The sequence below is a fragment of the Lissotriton vulgaris genome, chromosome 6 (genome assembly GCF_964263255.1).
Source record: "Lissotriton vulgaris chromosome 6, aLisVul1.2, whole genome shotgun sequence".
NCBI lineage: Eukaryota > Metazoa > Chordata > Amphibia > Caudata > Salamandridae > Lissotriton > Lissotriton vulgaris.
In genome coordinates this window covers 101136086-101156068 of record NC_141694.1, presented here as the reverse complement: position 1 = coordinate 101156068, position 19983 = coordinate 101136086, and positions in this window count along the sequence as shown.

Here is a 19983-nt window from a genome sequence, read left to right as displayed (position 1 = left end):
GCAAAGATGGTGAACACACATGATCATTAGAAAGTCACTGCAAATTTGGTAAACCTGCATATTAAAAACAAAACCGTTTTGATGTTTTATAATTAGGAATGATAATTGGATTCATTTGTCTTGAGGTGTATTCATTCCAGTGAAAGAACATATCTCCTATGCAGGCTACACTATAAGCCCCCCATAATAATCTCACTGTGTGTACCCGTCAATGATACTTGTCTACAAAAGGAGTGCATTTGGGTAAGTATTGAAGTATGGTGAGAGCTTGCCCCATTGAAGCTAATCATAGAACATCTACACTCAATAGGATGATATTATTATAAATAATATGTAGGGCAGAATGCTCATGCCACATAATATTTTTGTCACTGATATTCTGAGATACAACATGGTGGATGAACAGGGATAGCAGCTTCCTTGGGATAGGGCTCCACAACCTGTTTTTGCCCCAGGGTCACAAAGGCTTCTAAACGGCCAGCTGCAGGAGGTGCTTTGTAATTTTAAAAAAATCTGTCTGCCCCATAAGACCCCTTGTTGCCCTTTAATTCTCACTCCTGTAAGTTTGTGAAACTTTTGAACTATTTCTTCGCTGGTAGGAGGCGTGTAACCGCTTCAGGTTGTAAACAGTCTCAGAGTGATTTCAAATATTATTCTGAGAGACAGACGAGCGCCCTGTGTGTCCCCCACTGCACACTCGACTTTAGTCGAATGTGTTTTTCCACAGTGGCCTCCCGAGATGAGAGGTCACTTAATGTCTCCTACGAGAACATCTGTGCTTGAGAAAGAGCTTCACACAGTGAAAAGAGGGGCCTCAGGCACTGATTGTACAGCACTTAGATAACAGCAGGTAGAAATGATGAGATGAGCACACTGTTTTTATGTTCTTTATTTAGACCAGTTGGAGCTACTTATCTGCCAATGTTCACAGGCAAGAATTGTCAAGTATGCCCTCTAAAGAAGTCTGCTAACTGCATTAATTAACATTTACGGTTGAATATAAGCTTTTGGATGTAATGTATGCATATTAATTAAGTCAACAGGTTAATGTATTACTACGTAATATATATATAATTTCAATTATTTTAATTTTTTGATATACACTCATATCCAAGAAGAAAGTAAACTCTTTCTAAAGAGCATTTTTATTCCAGCACAAGCATCTCATTATGTACAAAAAACTGTGTGAATCAAAGAGACTTTTGATAAAACTGCAGGAATGTGCAAATGTGACAGCACGGATCGGATTGGATTGGTTTTTGTGTAGCGCGATAGCTACCCGCAGGCGTCCTAGCGCTTAAAGAAAAACAGGTGCGTGTGGCAGGGGCTGAGTTATCTACTGAAGAGAAGGGTTTTTCGTTTTTTCCGGACAGACCACTTACAAGTTTATACTCCAAGGGCCTCATGTATGTGGGTTTGGCATAGGGCGGCACAGGAAGTCACCTAGCAGTACTGCCCTACATTAAAGTGAAAGGGTAGCAATGCGCCGTAATTATGTAATACAGTGCATTCCTGCCCTTCCTCCCCAGCCCTGGTGCTGTTCTCGGCAGACTAGCGCCAGCACAGGCACCCTTGCACCACGGTATTGTTGCAGTATTGTTTCTTAGAGGCTTTTTCCTCTTTCCATGTGTGCTGCATACTGCAGCGCATATAGAGAGCAAAATAATCGAGGAGAAATAAAGTTATTTCTCCTCGCTATGCATCCCCTGAAGAAGCGTAAGGTTTTGGCGCATCCCCAGGTTTACATAGTTTTGTAAATCTGGGAAAATATCAAAATCCATGGATGTTGTGTGGGAAAACCACAGCAATTCCCATGGTTCACCTCCCTGCCGTAGATGAAGCCAACACAGTGATTTGTGCTGTCTTGCCTTACTCCATATCAATGAGGCCATTCAAAGCCACTCAAAGCGGCTTCGCGTGACCTCCTATTTATAATATTGCAATTTGAGCCGCAGGAGCGTCACAAAAAGTGATGCTGCAGTGACACACAGGGCTCATAAATATCCCCCCAAATCTTTATATTAAAGACTCACAATGCAGGTAAAGGGGAGATGAGAATGAGGACATGGGGCTCCATAGACGTTACAAGGACAGCACAAGAGAGAGGGCGAGTGTCATGTCCCAGATAGACAGCTGATATTTAACAATCAGGAGAAAGGCCCCATTAGTAATGAAACCTACAGATTTTGGTTCATTAAGAGCCCACATCTGTATGTTATAACACAAAAATGTAATAATTATTGCACCTGATAAATATCACTCAATTACAGTTTTTATCCGATGTGATACCACTTGTGAAGTCCTGGGATCACAGATTGAAGAATGTATTTGCTGCCATTTTGAACCCCGAAAAGGTGAACTTGTGTTTCATTTCTTTTTGTAAAAAATGTCCATATTTGTGGCCCAGGAAGGAGAACCTATGATCTCCTTTCTAGTGAAAGAAGTTCAGTGGAATGCTTAAAAACATTTGGATTATAGGTCTCGAAGGGAGTGCTGGGTGATCTTATCCCTTAAGAATGCAGAATTGTTTCTCTAAAGACATTTAAACACACGGCTGCTCAGCTCGAAAATGATATGGTACTGGAAGCGCCAGCGAACCTTGGCAGGATCTTATCCAATGCTGTCAAGAAGACTGCAACTTAAGAACAATCTAGCTGCCATTTTTGCAATCATTTGGAGCCACCCAATCTGGCCATTGGTTATTTCACCCAAGATACCATTGGCACAGTGCGGTGTAACATATAATACAAAATACACATTTACAGCCTAATTCATGAAGCCTAAATCGGCTCGCAAAGGGCCAGATTCTGAGAATCTGGCCCTTTGCGAGTGCGATTTTTGCATTTGGGATTCAACATCCCAAATGCAAAAATCGCTATTTGCTAATTTGCATATTTGCGAGGAATTACATTTAAGGAACCTCTATTTGAGATTCCTTAAATGTAATTCATCATCCATTTTCCAATTGCGAAATTGCAATTTCGGCCCGCAATTTACCGCGAGGTCAAACCTCGTGGTAAATTGCGAAAACTCAGAAAAATGCATTTAAATGCATTTTTCTGAGTTGCATGTTACACACACACATGTCCTTTGGACATGTGTGTGTGCAACACCTGTGTTAATTTCCAATGCAGGGGTGCTACAGGGTGTCCTTTGGACACCCCTGGCACCCTTGTACTCGCAATCTCATTTGCGATTAGCTAATTGCTAATCGCAAATGAGGAATGACTCCCCATGCAGTCCTATGGGCCTTTTGGCCCATAGGAATGCATGGGGAGTTATTCCTTATTTGCGATTAGCAATTAGCTAATCGCAAATAAGGAATCAGTGGGAATCGCAATTAATATTGCGATTCCTACATGAATACCGTTTTGCGAGTCTCAAATAGCGATTCCTTATGAATCGCTATTTGAGCCTCGCAAAACGGTACTTTGATGAATCAGGCTGTTACTCTAGTTTGGATAGTATTCGTTGCAGTTGCTGAGGCAGATAAATGTAAATCTGAAAACAAACCTGTTGGGAAGTTGGGATTGGAGCACCAGTAGACCTCTAGGGGCCAGATGAACGTGGGCAATTGTTTATGATTACCAAATAGCGAATTTTTGCAATTCTCTATTTGGTAATCGCAAACAGCAATGTACAAATGTGTGTTAAACACATTTTGCGATTCTCAGGGTGTTGCAAATAGATCTACCTCATTAATATTCATGAGGTAGGTCATGGTTTGTGATCCATTGGGTATCGAAAAAATCACAGGGCTGGCGATCTTCCTTAAAGGAAAGTGGGATGCGTTTCAAAAAGGAAAATGAAAAGTTTTCCATGGCTGCTCTTAAAAAATGTTTTTGCAAACATTCACAAAGGGGAAGGGGTATTTTGGGAACGCCCTCCCATTTGGGAACTGGTTACCACCAACTTGATGTTGAAGGTAAAATGTTAATGTTTTGCGACCGCATTTTGGTTGCAAAACATTCATACACAGCCTTGCGATTCGGTATTAGGGAGGGAAGCCCTATACACACCCCTTTCTAATTCTGAATCGCAAACCCAATTTGAGATTTGGTAATAGGTTACCGAATCGCAAATAGGTTTTTTTCATTCAAAAATGTTTTTTTCGTCGCATACAGAATTGGGCATTTTGCGACCTCAAAAAAAATGTAATATCTGTCCCTCAGTTTTCAGCTGTTTTGCATTGACAGTTCAGAGGTCTTAGATATAGAAATATTCAAATTTTTGACAGATTTATCAAACGTTTGTGAAATATTGTATTATTTGTTCTGGTATAAGATGTGTAACTGCTTCATGTTATAAATAGTCTCAGCTCAGAGGGATTTGAAATATTCACCTGAGAGAAGAGCTGAAGGTTTAGACTGGATGCTGGAACGAAGACAGTGATACCATAGAGGCCTCTCTGTTATGTTATGTTAAAAGTTTATAGAGCGCTCACATCACCCTGAGGCATCGCAGCGCTTTCCAGATAGACATATAACCAAAGGTGGATCGGGGAGCAAGTAGGACTGTCCAGGATTAAAACAGGTATGCTTTCAACTGTTTCCTAAAAACTTTGTAGCTTGTTGTTTTCCGTAAGTCCAGCGGGAGTTGATTCCAATTCTTGGGTGCCAAGAACGAGAATGATTTACCTCCCGTCCGGACCAACCGAATACGGGGGATCTGGAGCAAGTCCTGGGCCCTTGATCTAAGGTTCCTGCTTGGAATATATTTACGTAGTTTTTTCTGTAAGTACACTGGGCCAGTATTGTTAACTGCCTTATATGTTAGACAACAGATCTTAAAGCATGACCTTTTTTTTACTGTCAACCAGTGTAGCTTCTTCAGAAGTGGAGCTGAGGGGGAGCCTGCCGGTTGGTTAAGGATCATTCTAGCGGCGGTATTCTGCACCACCTGCAGCTTAGCCAGGAAAGTCTCTCCGACTCCTGCCAACAGAGCGCTTCCATAGTCCAAGCGAGAGATGACCATTGACTAGGGATCTCCGATAGGGGACGGGAATGTAAGGAAATATTTTCCTCACCAATCGGAGTGCATGAAAGCATGAACTTGTCATAGAAGAGACTTGGGCTTTCATGTTTAGGGCTTGATCCAGCTTTAACTACAGACTCTTTACTGATCCTTTAGGGGAGGGGGATACGCCTAGCTCCTGTGGCCACCAATCCTGTGACCAGACATTTGTTGCTTTCCCCAACAGCATCAGCTCTGTCTTGTCCGGATTCAGCTGAAGACAATTTGCTGGCATCCAGTTTGCGATGATGATCATGCCTTCGGCAAAGCGAGCTTTATCGAGAGTGGGGTTCGATCCGATGTTAAAGATCAGCTGTATATCGTCTGCGTAAGAAACAATGACAAAGCCTAATTGCTCCACAATCCTGGCCACTTGGGTCATATAAATGTTGAAAAGCGTAGGGCTCAAGCAAGAGCCAAATGCCTTTTGTTTGATGTATAAGGCCCCAGCATCACTGTTTGGAATCGCTCTGACAGAAAGTCGATCAGCCATTTAAGTGCTACCCCCTTTATTTCTGAGGCCACGAGTCTCTCCGCCAGCCTAGAATGCGAGATGGTATCGAAGGTTGCGGAGAGATTGAGTAAGACTAAAATTGCTGAGCCCCCTGCGTCAATGGTTAGTCTGAGGGAATCTGTTACTTCCAGAATTGCTGTCTCAGTACTAAACCCTGGCCTGAATCCTGATTGCGAGGGATCCAGGAGTTGGTTTTCTTCAAGGTTAGTACTGAGTTGTCAGTTAATAATCCCTTCCAAGATTTTACTCAAGAGTGGTAACAGGGAAATAGGTCTATAATTTCCCGGTATAGAAGGGTCCGGCGCAGGCTTTTTCAAAATACGGAGAACAAAAGCTTCCTTCCATGTTAATGGGATGGAGCCAGTAATTATAGACCGATTAAAGATGTCTGTAATCGATTGGATGCTGCTAGTTGCTAGGAGTGTCATTATCCTAGGCGGGCAGATGTCCAGTGGGGACCCAGACTTGGCCGTAGTCAAGCCTTTCAGAACCTCCTCTGTCGTAATTAATGTGAAGCTGCTCAGGGAGCATGCTACAGTTCCATCCTGCTTCTCTAGCCTACTAAGTACCCCCTCATTCTGCGCAGTTAATAGGGGAAAGTTCTCGTAGATTTTTTCGATTTTATTATGAATAAAGTGTGCTAAAGAGTCACATAATTCCTGTGACACCATCGGGGCTTGACTACATACTTTAGGGGGCACAAACTCTTGTACTATCCCAAACAATGCTTTAGCGGAGTATCTTGCGCTCTCAATCTGGGTTGTAATGCACTGCCGCCTAGCCTCTTTTAAGTTTAGGTGGTATTTGGCTAATGCCTGTCTATAAGGCTTTTTATTTTCATTTGTCTTATTTGCGCGCCAACTTCTTTCAAGGCCTCTGCAAAAAGCCCTTTCTTTTTTTAATTCCCTCGTATACCAAGGGGCCGATGCCCGCCTGATCATACCACTCTGCTTCTGCATGGGAATAATTGTATCCAGTGCGATTTCCAAAGTGGCGTTGAAAGCTTCCAATTTAGCACCTGCCTCATAGACATGTGTAATGGGGCCCGGGGCGAAGACCTCATTGAAAGATTCTGCTGTAAATTTATGCCATTTCCTACCCCGCTTAGAACATGTTTAGACAGGGCGGTTAACTGCATATAAGTCGGAGTGCTGCACCCTAATCTCAATCAAAAAGTGATCTGTCCAATGGAGAGGTTCGGGAGTCTTAAACATGAGCTGGTCCATGTTAGAAAAAACCAGATCCAATTGGTGACCAGCAATATGAGTAGCACCTTCTGCTTTTGACGTTAATCCCATCTGTTCTAGGGAGGATAGGAGTTTATTCACCCCCGGATCTGTCTTATTTTCCCCATGAAAATTAAAATCTCCCAATAGTATAAATCTATGTGTTGCCAATACCTACATAACAATGCGTTCCGTCAAAAGATCAATACATTTATCTTTTGGGCCTGGAGGCCGGTAGATTAAGGCGCCATATCAGCAGTCCGATGCAGACACAATAACCTTGAAAATCCCCAGTTCCAGACAGTCATTGCTAATTGTGGATATCCAATTCACCCCCAAATGCTTTTTAAAAGCTTTGGCAATCTCTCCTTCTATTTTTATTTCTCTATCAAGATGAATAAACTTGTACTTCTGGGTATGGCCGGCGTTATTGCCGGTTGATTCGACGGATTTACCCATGTGTCCGTAAAGAAGCACAGGTCTGGATCATGTGTGTCAAGCATGTCCCATATCTCATACGGATGTTTCACGAGGAATCTGACGTTACACATCAGAAGCCTCTGAGAATTCTGTTTCCTAGAATGTAATTCAAGTGTTTCATCCCGTCTAGTTGATCCCTCAGGTGGAGCAACCATTTAAAACTGACAGGACCTGCAGCTTACAGGTCCTTCCAGTGCATGGGCTAACTTCTGACTACAGTTACCCGGCGCACTTTCATAGCAAGTGCTTGAATTCCCAGCAATGTGTCTGCCGAGTAACTTAAGGGATGTAAGGGACGGGGAGCCGTCATGGGCGAGGTAACCTCCCTGGCCACTGGGCGCGTTATGGCGCGGATGGGCGCAGACGGGCTTGCCTTTGAGGCGCTGTCGGCGCGCCCGCTGCGCTCCTTCGCTGTGCTTCCGTGTGTACATATCTTTTTATACTGCCCCCCATGTTGGCCACTAGAGCGCTAACCACGCTGTCAGCCCCAAGATGGCTGCTGCGTATCCCGTGAGACCCCCTCTGCCTTCACCATCGGCTGGAGAATCGTCACGTCAGCGTGCAGCGTGCAGAGCGCAAAACGGTACAGCAGGTACAAACAGTATGCTTCAAAATTATCAATACAGTATTAAATATATCTCTTTGTAAAAAATGTTCTTGCCTAAAAACACTCCCGGCTTCCGCCTCAGGAGATAAGACTAATCTGGAGTCATGCGCCCCGATCAACCTTCTCTTTTTATCCAGCCCCCGGTGTCAGCCGCTGGAGCGCTAACCGCGCTGTCACCCCCAAGATGGCTGCCGCGTATCGCGTGAGACCCCCTCCGTCTTCATCGTCTGCTGGAGAGTCGTCGCGTCAGCGTGCAGCGTGCAGAGCGCAAAACGGTACAGCAGGTACAAACAGTATGCTTCAAAATTATCAATACAATATTAAAATATATCTCTGTGTAAAAATTTCTCTTGCCGAAAAACACTCCCGGCTTCCGCCTCAGGAGATAAGACCAATCTGTCCTTGACACATCTGTTGTCTTGTGTATAGGAGTGTGACAATTCAGAGAACACCATAGAGTAAAGACTTGAGCTCCAGCTGACATTCTACAGGGACCATATGACATAAAAGCATACCATGAATGGGCCCACTGACTGCATACTGTAAAACATTTTCTTCTTAGGTGTGGCATGGGAGTGATGAATCAGAGGAAGTGGTTAATGGTGTCATTGCTGATTCTCAACATCTATATACCTTCCCAATACATTGACAATGGGCATAATCCTGGAGTTTTGTCATTGGCCTCAACCGTTGTGTGTTTTCCCCCTGCTGAACTATCACAGCTATTGTGCTAGGCCCAAATGCACTTGAATGAGGGGGCGCTAGGTGGCGCTGGACCTTAATGGCTGCTCTAGCGTAGAGCTCACGTGCAGCCGGGAGAACATCTTAACATTATCCTCATCCTGCCTTAAAAAAAGTGCTGAAATACCGCTGATGCAAAGGTGAAGCCGCGCTGCTGACTCGGTGAGACTCACAGCCCGGTAGCTGCCCAGACAAGCCTGATATCGGCTAGAGGATCTGCCGCGGACCGGAGGTGGGACGGGAACTGGTCCCCTTCAGCGGCCTGATAACCGACGCAAGATCAGAGAGGTGTAGGCCGGCTGATCGACACAACGTAAGCTCGGCGCTGCCCACCAAGAACGGCTGTGTGCCCAACATTCCTGTGCTCAAAACGGTGGCCCATGATTATCTACTGTGGTGTGTGTCCGGAGGGTGAGGCGCGTTTGGGCCCCCCGCCGATGGCCGGTACCTGCGTCGTGCGTGGCTGAGGCAGCTGGGGGGCTGGAACACGGACTGGAAGGGATCCTGGATAGGTTGGAGGGTTCGAGAGGCTGGTTCCATCACCGCAGGCGGTGTTGAAGAGGAGCTACCACTGCAGGCAATAGTGAGCAGAGCTGTGGCGGAGACTGGCGGGACCGCCATTGTGCCCGCTTCGTTCTGTGCGAGCCCCCGAGACATTTTCGCAGCACCTGCTCTGAGCCGCCTTTGGGCCCTTTCATCCTAGACGGAACACCAGCATAAGCAACTACTGGCTGTGGCAGGTAAGGAACAGGGAGCGAATGCGGGGCGTGCTGCTGGGGACTAGACTAGCACTTGCCGCCATCTTGTAACGGGCCGCACTGCTGCCATTGAGTCATTGGCCCTGCTGCCGGCGTCACAGACACACCTGTGCTTATTGTAGTCCTCATTGCCGAGTGCCAGCCCCTGGACACCTGAGAAGTGTTGGCTCCTGGTGGTGGTGGGACCTGCGCTGATCCTTGCCGTGGGCGCATATACCGGATTAGCTGCGCGCCGGTGGGCCTCGTGCCCCCACCCTCTCCCAACAGAACGTGGGTCCTCACATAGAAACTGACATTTAAGGACGCTGCGGAGGTTACTAGTGGCACCTGAGGCACCCTCGCTGGCTGGGTGTGGACGATTTGACTAGCAGGGCCTGTCTCCCCCCCCGTGGCTGGGTGGTGGTGGGGCCACGAGCCCCCGTGAGGATTAGACTTGGGGGACACCTCCCTAGTGCCTGCCTAAACTGGACCTGCGAAAACGGCTGCGCGGTAGGGATGGTACTTCCCGCCTCCCTCCTTCGCCACAGTCAACTACCACGATGGGCAAAACGGAACCACGACAGTCAAAACTGTTGTTTGATGCGCGCAAGACATCTGGTGCAAACTCTAAGAACAAGGGTGATGATGACCCACCTGAGAAGCGAGATGAGAGCTGGAAGACCCTCCTAGTAAGCATGCAGAAAAGCCTCACTTCTATTGATTCCAAAATTTACTCCATGAATCACTGACTGGACAATGTAGTGGCAAGACTAGATGGGCACGAAGAGCGCCTTAAGGAAGCTGACCAGAGGGTGTCGGACCTGGAAGACGGGGCAACCACCAGTAGGCAACAAGTGGCGCTAATGGACAAACTCTTAAAAATAATAGCAGATAAAAATGAGGAGTTGGAAGCACGCTCTCGGAGGAACAATGTCCGCATGCTTGGCCTTGCCGAAACAACCGACACGGGCCGACTAGAAGATTACATGGAGCGATTGCTAAGTGATCTTTTTGGACGTGACTCTTTTTCTGCGCAGTTTGGTTATCAAACGGGCGCACCACTCCTTAGCACCCAAGCCTCCTCCGGGAGCAACGCCACGCCCAATCATCATGAAGTTCCTCAATTACCGCAACAGGGACACACTACTGCGACTGGCGAGGGAGAAGGGAGATGTGAAGTTTAAAAATACCACCTTGTCTTTTTATCCTGATTTCACCCAGGCGGAACAGGAGGCCCGACGAAAATTCCTCGTGGTGAAGAAACAACTTCATCCTACAGTATCCAGTATGCGATGCTCTACCCAGCGAGACAGCAGATTCACCATCGAGGCCAACAACACATTTTCTTAACACCCCAGCAGGCTGAAGATTATTTGAAACGTGACAGAATATCGGCCTCCCGGGAAGCAGCTGCATGGCACCGTTCGCGCTCTCACTCTCCCTTGTCGGAACCTTCTTGAGGCGCAGGAACTGCATGGCATCGAACGAGGGCTGGGAGTCGCCATGGCGGCGCGTTGACGATCCGCGGATTGGTGATGTATAACACTCATATTGACTTGAAAGCACTAATTGACTCCTGGCCGCTCACCTCCGTCCCGTCAGATCGACCCCTGAGACCCAGGTGGTTGTAGATGGGTGAAATAGGGAGGTGTAGTGAACAGGCGTGAGCCCCTAGCGGCCCCACTTGAGGGCATTACCCATTGTTACCTAATGTGTTTTAAAATTTGGGACTTTCTAGACTGGGCGCAACCACTCAGTGAATTGTTGGGGGGGGGGGGTAATTCTTTCCTGGAAAGTTGGGGCAGCCGGTGGTGAGGGGGGTGAGGGGGATAATTGTAATGTTCACTCCGAAGTATTGTTGATATTTGCATTGTACTCCAAAGACGGAAGTATTTCCTCGGCGTTTTCCTTAATCAAGTCTTCGACACGTGCTTGCCCACCGATTTATGTCATGTACAATGATGGGCTCTGTGGGTGACAATAAGACACGCCATATTATCAGACTAACCTCCTGGAATGTTCGAGGCCTCAACGACCCCAGAAAGCGTAGACAGATTTTGGGATATTTAGACAGGCATGGTATAAATATAACTCTCCTACAGGAGACGCACCTTGCCCCTGGACACACTACGCAATTCGCTGCCAGGTGGGCCACAAGTCGTCCTACTCTAATTACGCTAGAGGTGTTACAATTCTAATAAAGCATGGGGTGGCTTTTACACCCAAAGGAGTTGACAATGAAAGAGAGGGCAGATTCTGTCTGGTGTGGGGACGCTTGCATACACACAATGTTTTGTTCGCTAATTTCTATGGCCCCAATGTAGACAATCCTTCTGCTCTGCTTACATTATGGAGTAAGATCCAAACACTGGGTATCACACACGTAATTTGGGGAGGGGACTTTAACACTGCGCTGCGACCAAGCTTGGACAGATAGCGACCACTCCCTTCACACCACACTAACACGCAACGCACGCTCTGCGACATAATTGATGGTAATAACTTGACTGATGCTTGGCGATACGACGTACATCCGCACTGAGGGAAGTCACGCACTATTCTACATTAAACTCTACCTGGGCACGTCTGGATTATGTCTTCATCTTGGCGGGATTGTCTCCCTGGCTACTGCACGCTTCCCACCTGGCCCGCACATTCGCTGATCACTCCCCAGTCCTCCTGGACTTACAGATCCCTCTTGAATGCTCCCCGTACCTGTCTTGGCGACTTAACGCTGCACATCTCCGAGACACGGTCTTGAAGGCCGAATTGGAACAGGATATTCAGGAATTTTTCAAACACAATATTTCCTCGGTGGATAGCATTATACCATCTGGAAAGCCTTTAAGGTAACCGTTAGAGGCTGGTGCATTGCCAAATCCCTACGCACAGATCTGCACAATTTAGAGACCGAACTGAGGGATTTGGAGCGCTCCATTCATGCCCGTATGCGCGATAAACTCTCTGAATGCACACAAATGGCTGAGAGTAAGAGTAAATTCCTGGGACGCCCACACATGGCCCGGGTGTACGGTGCGGGGGACAGACCTGGGAAAGCGTTAGCAAACGCGGTTAGGCCCCCTAGATTTGCTAATTATGTCACTGAAATACATGATGAGGCTGGCAATATCCATAGGAACCTCCCTAACCAGATTCGCATATTTCGGGACCACTACCAGGCGCTATACTCCTCACACAGAACAGATCCTCTTGACCTCCCTACATACTTTGAGGATGTTGCACTAGCATGGTTGAGGGATGCTCAGCAGAAGTTCCTTCATGCAGAATTAGAATTGGATGAAATAAATGATGCTATTATGGGCATGAGATCAGGCAAAGCCCCGGGTCGGATGGCCTCCCTATTGATTTTTATAAACTTTTTGCCCCCATTTTGGCCCCTATTTCGAAAAAAGTATATTATGCCGCACTTGAGGAAGGTAGTCTTCCCCGTACTATGCGCAAAGCTCTCATCACCTCCCTGCTCAAACCTGGTAAGCCCCCTTCCCACTGCGACTCTTATCGCCCGCTATCCCTTTTAAACTGCGATACCAAGATTCTCACCAAAGTGTTAGCTACACGACTCAACCTCCTCATGGAGCGCCTGGTACTGCTGGACCAGGCCGGGTTTGTGCCCAACCGCGCTACCTCCCATAATCTTCGCACCCTCCATGCCGTACTTCAGGACCTTAACCCTAAATGTGATGCCGTGGCTGTATTCCTAGACGCCACCAAAGTCTTTGACTCGCTAGAATGGGATTACCTGCTTGGCACACTACAATATATGGGGATGCCCTTTAGCTTCCTGGACTGGGTGAAACTGCTATATCACCTGACCACAGCTACTGTGTTGCTCAGTGGTTCTAGATCCACCCCATTTATTGTTCAGAGGGGCTCCCGCCAAGGTTGACCTCTATCCCCCATCCTCTTTGCGATTGCGGTTGAGCCCTTAGCCGCAACACTCCGTCAAAAACATAATCATCGTTCCCTTATTTATCGTACCCGGCCACTCCTTATCTCGCTTTACGCGGACGATATGACACTCTATATAGAAAAGCCCTGTGATAACTTAAACCCGGTGCTGCACGAAATTACAAAATTCGGAGGTATTGCAGGGGTGCAAATTAACTGGGCCAAATCTGCAATATTCCCGCTGACAGATAACACGCATCCATTCCAACTCGACTACCCACTAGTGTGGGAGCATGATGACTTGAAATACTTGGGCATCAGCATCACCAGGAACAGGGAGGCAATGATGCGAGCAAACTATGGCACTGCACTGGATAAAATTACATACAATGTTACTAAATGGTTGCACCTCCCTCTCTCTATGGCAGGCCGCATAGCCCTAATTAGGATGACATTGCTGCCGAAATTACTATACCTTTTTGTAAACATCCCTTATAATCCTAGTCGCTTCTTTTTTCGCTCCCTCAGGTCCCAGATCACGAGATCTGGGACCTGAGGGAGGGAAACAAGCACGTCTTAGTCTCGATACACGGTTTGAAGTACCCAACTTTGAAAGGTACTATGATTGCGCTCAGGCGCACTCTTCGCCGTATACTGGTTCCATCCGCCACCATATGTGGCGCACTTGGCCGTTGAAGATGGTTATATGGCTCCCACTGTCCCAACTGGTTACATTCACACCCTGGTGGGTCAAAGAAGCCGTGATCCCTCCACAGTAGATTGTACAGTGTGGGCCTGGAACCGGCTGGTGCGGGCCCTGGACAGCCCATTTGTCTATTCACCTAACCTGCCCTTGATAAATGACCCGAGATTACAGGTCACCTACGAAGCGATATGTCATAAACTGCTTAGGAAACTGGGAATTTGCTGCTGGGGAGATTTATATGTGCAGAGTATATTCCGAACAACAGAGCAATTTTTTGGGGAGCAGTCCCCCTCGGTTATGGATACCTTTTTATTCACTAGGTTGAGGCAAAACGTCCGAGTCCTTACCCCGTCATTCCCCACTGAGCCCGACACGTTGGCTCCACTTCATGCCATAGTACAACCCGAACCCTCACGACATGTAGTATCCATGCTCTACAAGCAGGCACAGGTCACACCTGGTTCCACTTCCATGAGGGCCAGAGCGGAATGGGATGGGGACCTTGCAGAACCACTAACAGATGAACAATGGGAAACGAGTTGCACTCAAACACGTCTGATTACTGACAATAATAGACTGCGCTACTACATTAAAAATTCCTTCATCGGATGTATCATACACCTGCCAGAGTGAAAAGGTTTCATTTGCGCAAATCAGATTGCTGCCTCTGCTGCGGCACTGCTGGTGCGGATTTTGTACACCTTGCCTGGTCCTGCCCCCAGGTTGCCATCTTTTGGGAACAAGTTTTCGCTGGTCTTGTTAACATGCTTGGCGTAGATATGACTTCATGCCCACTTCAGGCGCTATTGAGTTTGGCACAGTCTGTTGTCACTATTCACAAAAAGTTCCTGGCCCTCAGTCTCTTACTGGCAAAGCGATTAATTGCCTGTAGATGGGGAAGAGGTCGAGCCCCTAAGTTTAAATGTTGGATTCCATCTATGACCACTTGGCAGGAGAGTCTACATGATTACGCAGAACTCCAGCCCCAAGGTCACAGCCTAAAGACATATGGGCACCATTCATGGCGTACCTCCTTAGGCAGCAGGCAGAAGAGGAATACGAACGGGAGGGGGCGGACATGGCTACTGAAAGTGCATCACAATCACCTGTTATGTAATGCTTGCACTACATGTACTTGTCAACTGCTCATTGTCTGGCCACTGAATACTTGTATTGTCCAGGAAACACCTGACTGAATAATCACGGCCCTCTGTTGAGCCCCTACCTATATCATTATTTGATTGTTGTGCCCACTTGACTGTCTTGCTGAATTGCTCTATATTGGACCTGAGGGTCCTTCCCTCCAAGTTGAGGCTTCAGGACTAGCCTATGCTTCTTACTTCGGACACTCGTCTACTGTTTTGTAATGAGGTATTTGGGGTGGGTGGGAGTTGGGGACACTTATTGAAAAGCTTTTCATGTAACCGATTATTGATAACAACTGCTTTGCATGGAAAGATGCCACTACTTCATTCAACTATACTATGTAAAACTGCCTGACTTCATTGCATTGATGTACCGTGCTTTCAAAATACAATAAAGGTTTTTGAAACATTAAAAAAAATGCACTTGAATGAGACTGAGGTCTCAGAGTAGTTGTGCCTAGTTCCAGGCTAGAATGCACGCTTTGTGCAGCTGTATCTCCAGTGGTGGATGGGGCTGCTAGCAGCTGTTCTTTGCTCGTGTTTGCAGCTGTGAGATTGTAAGTGCACTTCATTCAGTGCTTTGATAGGGAAACTGCAGGTGTCTCTTTTTACTGGTAATGAACTCCTTTCCGTCCTGTGTTCCTTACTAGAAATGTCATTGGTATTTTGTTTTCGGTATTTGTTTTCTCTGGATAAAAGCTGACTGTTCAGCCTCTGACATTCCTGTTGTGCAGTTATTGTTGTTACTTACATGGAAGGCCTTGACTATTGTTGGGCTGATGTTTTAAATATAGGCCTGGGCATAGTTCACAGAGTTTCACTATGCGGAACTCCGCAAAGTGACAAAAAAACTCAGCGGAGTTCTGCAAGCGGTGGATTGCGGTGCAAAAGGCAGTTTGTGCTGATCTTCCTGCTGCTTGGGTGAAAATTTACTTGAGTGGTAGCTCGCACTCGCCAACTTACTGTTCACGGGCACCAAAAAAACTCTGCTGTGCTACGTGGAGTGGAGTTTTCTGCACTCTGCGAGTTCTGCGATAGCAGAGGAGCTGCCCATGTGTGACACACATAAAATTGGGCCACTTGGCAAGTACGAGACTGTGAGGTCTAAGGCACGCACCTGCTTCTGCAGGTTCTCTTCCTCTTGCTAATGCTCCGTGTCGGAATTAGACTGATAAACCTGCATCTATAGCATCTATAGCTTCAGGTAGGCTACCAATAACTCAAATCGAAACTACCCAGGGCCACAACCAAGTGTTGTGCAAATCACTGCCAGAGGATCGCACTATTTGAGAGTAAATCTTACTATGCAGCTGCTACCCACAGAGGGCTTTTGTCCTCACTTATTCTGGAATCCCATTGGCTTAGGAAAGATGCAAAGGGAGGGTGTAGAAGAGAAAAGGTGATAGAGTGGAACTGGAGGGCTGGAGACTCAGAGTTCATGATGACTGTTCCAGGTAGTACAAGTGGACAGTTCAGTCTAGATAGAAGCGAGCAGCTGTGATGGCAGAACAGTAGACCAAGGAAAAAAATAAAAAGCAATACTGACTCATCCTGCGAGGCGTAAGCTTGTCAGGATAATTGCAGTGTGTACCGTGGGCATCATAAGGAGGGACGGCTCAAAGAAGTCAGAAAGAAGGGCTTGCCGATGTATATATGGGGGCAGGAGGGTGTTAATTGAGTGGGTGTTGATACAGGAGCACTTTAGTCAGTCCCTGCTTGTGTATTGAGGGGACTGCATTCCGCAAGACGTGTAGCCGCCATCTTGAATTAGGGGAAGATTCATTACAAATCATATAGGTAGAGATTTTCTCAGTGCATTGCATCGGCAGTGCGTTAAGATTAAATGTAAATAATTGTGGTCACAATTCTGTTTGCTTGGCAGTGGAATCAAACGCCCTTGTGCAGAGCAAATTTAATGTTGATCTCCACCTTCTTCAGCCCGTTAAATAAGGTATTGCACATAGATTTAGGACTGCAGTTTGGGAACCATAACCATATTCCTCAATGTTGAAATGGTGGTTAAAGGCGGTTCAGCCCCCTTGTGTTTAACGCTGTGAGCAATAACATTTAACATGTTACAGAAATGAGAACATAACTGTAGGTTCTTTTAGCCAAACATTTGCAGAGTTCTCAAAGACACCTACACTGGCTTTAACTTTTCTATTATCGATCAAGAAGCTTAGCTGGTCAGTTCAAGTCAATGGCAGCTTCTGCTGCAGCATCCTTAGGCTATGAGTGAAAAACTCTCTCTTTCCTCAGAAGAGAAAACAAGGCTTGTGTGTTGGCAAGCGGCTTTTATCCATGTTTTACTAGTAAAAAATAGTGTGAACCTGGGGCTACTTGCGTATTAGCGATCGATTCTACAGCGAACTCAGAACTTCGCCCCAATCCAAGAAGTTCGATCATATTTCAGAAGCGCAAAGGAAATTACCCTGGCTGCCTGTCGAGTGGAGAGTACTGCCAGCTGCCCGGGGTCCACGGAGGGGACCCGCTAACAGGGCGGCCGCTTTAGTGCCACAAGAGGGCACAGGAAGCTGCCTTCTACTGTTTCGGACCCTCTGGGTTCCAGATGGCCACGTCACTTCCGGTCAGAGGTGGGCGGGGAGGAGGTATCTATACCTTTCCCTGCCCACTGGGTGCCCTCTTTGCACTTTCTTTATGAACCCTGACGCCGTTTGACGATTACCGCAGGACCTGGTCCGCGAGATTAGTGTGGTGTTCCGCGCTGCGTGAGCCCCCCCCCTCTCTTCCTCTGCTAGGTGGCCGCGCAGCCTTGCCTGAGGCAGTGGGGTTTTGCGTTACATGGTTGCATTTCTGCAGCTATGAGACCATCTGTTTTGCGCTGCATGGTGTTCCAGCCTTCCGGCAGACCCGATTTCATTGAGGCCTGCGAGTTTTGGTTTGGATTGGGTTGGGCGGGCCTCGGGTTCTGCGAGGTGCTCTGGTTAGTTTTGTGGGCTGAGGGCTTTCCTTTAGCGGTCTGGCAGTGCTCGGCTCTTGGTGCTGCACGCTTTCGTTGTCTTCTCCCCTGTGTTCGGCTTCGGTGCTTCAGGTAGTAGGCTTTGCATTACTTGTGTATGTGGCCCTGTCTCCCGTGAGACCCTACCTGTTCATCGTGCCCCCAGTATGTGTTGGTCGGGGTGGGGGTAGGTCTCGGGCTCTGCGATGCAATAGGGTTCAGGGGGGCCCAGGACACTGCCTGCCTTGTTCGTATCAAAGCGCAGCCCATTCGGGTTGGGGTGGGGGTGGGCCTTGGCTAGCGCAGTGAGGCTTCAAGATTCCTTTCCCCCCTCCTATCCCCCCCCCTCACCTGCCGCAGCGAGCGCGTGTATCAATAAGTGATGGAGTTTACCTCCAGGGCTGGCCTGTTTCTATTGAGGCCCCCGAAGATGTAAATTACATTGTGTTGGGGTAGGTATCAGGCACAAAGAGCGGCCATCTAGAGACTATGAGCATTTTATAGAAATCATGTGTAGCCTGGCCTCCAAGAACAGCCCTACTGGTTCAGGCCCGCCAAGGTTGATTGTATTGAGGTGGGGTTAAGGCCTCCAGCTCGGGAGTGCGGCAAGACCTCGGCAGCGTTTCTCCTCACCTCCCCACCTTTTTTACAGCTAACGCGTTCGCGCTGTTCTTTGGAGGCGTGGGACAGGTCCTTCGGGTGTGGGCACGTAATATAACAGGCCCGCAATTAATTTTTTCGAGATTGGGGTGGTGGTGGGCATCTGGCTCGGCAACCGCGGTGAGGCCTCAGCAGTGACCCCACCCCCATTACCCCCATTTGCCTGAAGCGCAAACGCATTGGCCCTGGAGGTGTGGGGCTCGAATTTATGGACAATCATGCACTGCGAGCCCCCGAAGATATTTTAAGATTGAGGTGGAGGTGGGCCTCGGGCTTGGGGAGATCGGGAAGGCCTCTGCAGCGTTGCCTCCCAGCCCGCTCCCCAAAACATGAGCGCACTGCGCTTCGCTTTGGTTTCCGGTGCCTGGCCTCCTGTGTACAATTGTCAATTGATATTGTTCGTTTGAACTGGTTTATACTGTCTTCCAAGCACTATGCACAATAGGTAAACATGTTTCTGGCCTAGGCAGAGGTTCCACGAGGAAAGGCTGACAGTGCAGTTATATTTGTGAGATGGGATGTGTTTTGCCCCATAAATGGCACCCGAAGGGCCACATAGGACCGTAAGCATGGGGCAGCAGGGGGCATGTAAGGAGGAATAAAAAATAAAAATCTACCTAGGGTAGAAGGGTGCCATGGTTTGGGCCATAGGTGTTTGGTTTCTGTTTTGCTTCAGGGTTACTGTGATGGAATGGGTTTACTAACAGGCAGGGGGGATATGTCAACTCCTGTGCTATTTTTCTTTCAGCCCGTGCAGCAATGTGATAAAGGCGAGGCCAAACGTAACAGCCATGACAGGCCGAGGATCTCGTATCTGGTCAATGGGGGCAAAGTGCAAGCCGTACTGGGACCTGGATACAGAATTGCATAGAGTGTTGTTAATGTTTTATTTCATATTTGTAGGTTTCAACAGAGCGAAAGACAGGCATCACACAGGGAACCGTTTGCAAAACAAGAGCAGGTATGGATGGGGCGCTCAATGAAGGGGGATACATGCAGGCAGACATGAGGGTTGAAGTTTGTATTGACAACTGCAGGGGTACAGGTCACCTGGGGGGTCATGACTACGGTCCGCACCTGGGGCGTCTTTTAATTTGCTTTTCTTCATCTCCGCACACAGAGCACACACGGAATTCGTAATGGGGCACACCGAATAAGGCCAACGCACAATTCCTAAGATGTAAGTAAAAAAGTGGGGATGGGACGTGAACAGCAAGCAGAAGGTCTTGAAGGTCCGGAGAGGACCAGGGGTAATGCAATGGGGTTTTGTTCTGATTCCTGAATTT